The sequence below is a fragment of the Penaeus monodon genome, chromosome 29 (assembly GCF_015228065.2).
Source record: "Penaeus monodon isolate SGIC_2016 chromosome 29, NSTDA_Pmon_1, whole genome shotgun sequence".
NCBI lineage: Eukaryota > Metazoa > Arthropoda > Malacostraca > Decapoda > Penaeidae > Penaeus > Penaeus monodon.
Window position 1 is genome coordinate 33199806 of NC_051414.1, and position 383 is coordinate 33200188.

Below are 383 nucleotides of genomic sequence, written 5' to 3' on the forward strand. Positions count from 1 at the left end.
TTAAAGGGGGTGGGATTGGATACTCTGTCGAAATTGTTATGTTGTGTTCTTCATGAGGCCGAGGAAGCTGTTCTTGTTATCCTTGGGGCTGAGTTCCGCCAGTTATTGATTGTTCTCCGGGTGTGTGATTGTATGTATTCACGTCTGGTAGTGGGGGGGGGGGTAGTGAGGTATTCGAGTGTTGGGTGAGGTGGTTGGGGGGTAGGGGTGGAGGTGGGGTTGGGGGGTAGTGGGTTTGGTAGGTTGTTGTTGCACTTGCGAGGGGTATTAAGGTAATGTTTTTTTACATTGCAGAACCTTCTGTGTTGTTCAACACACACTACAACGACACATGCACTCCATATGATTATAAAAGCATGTAGATCGTTTATTATAGATATAGG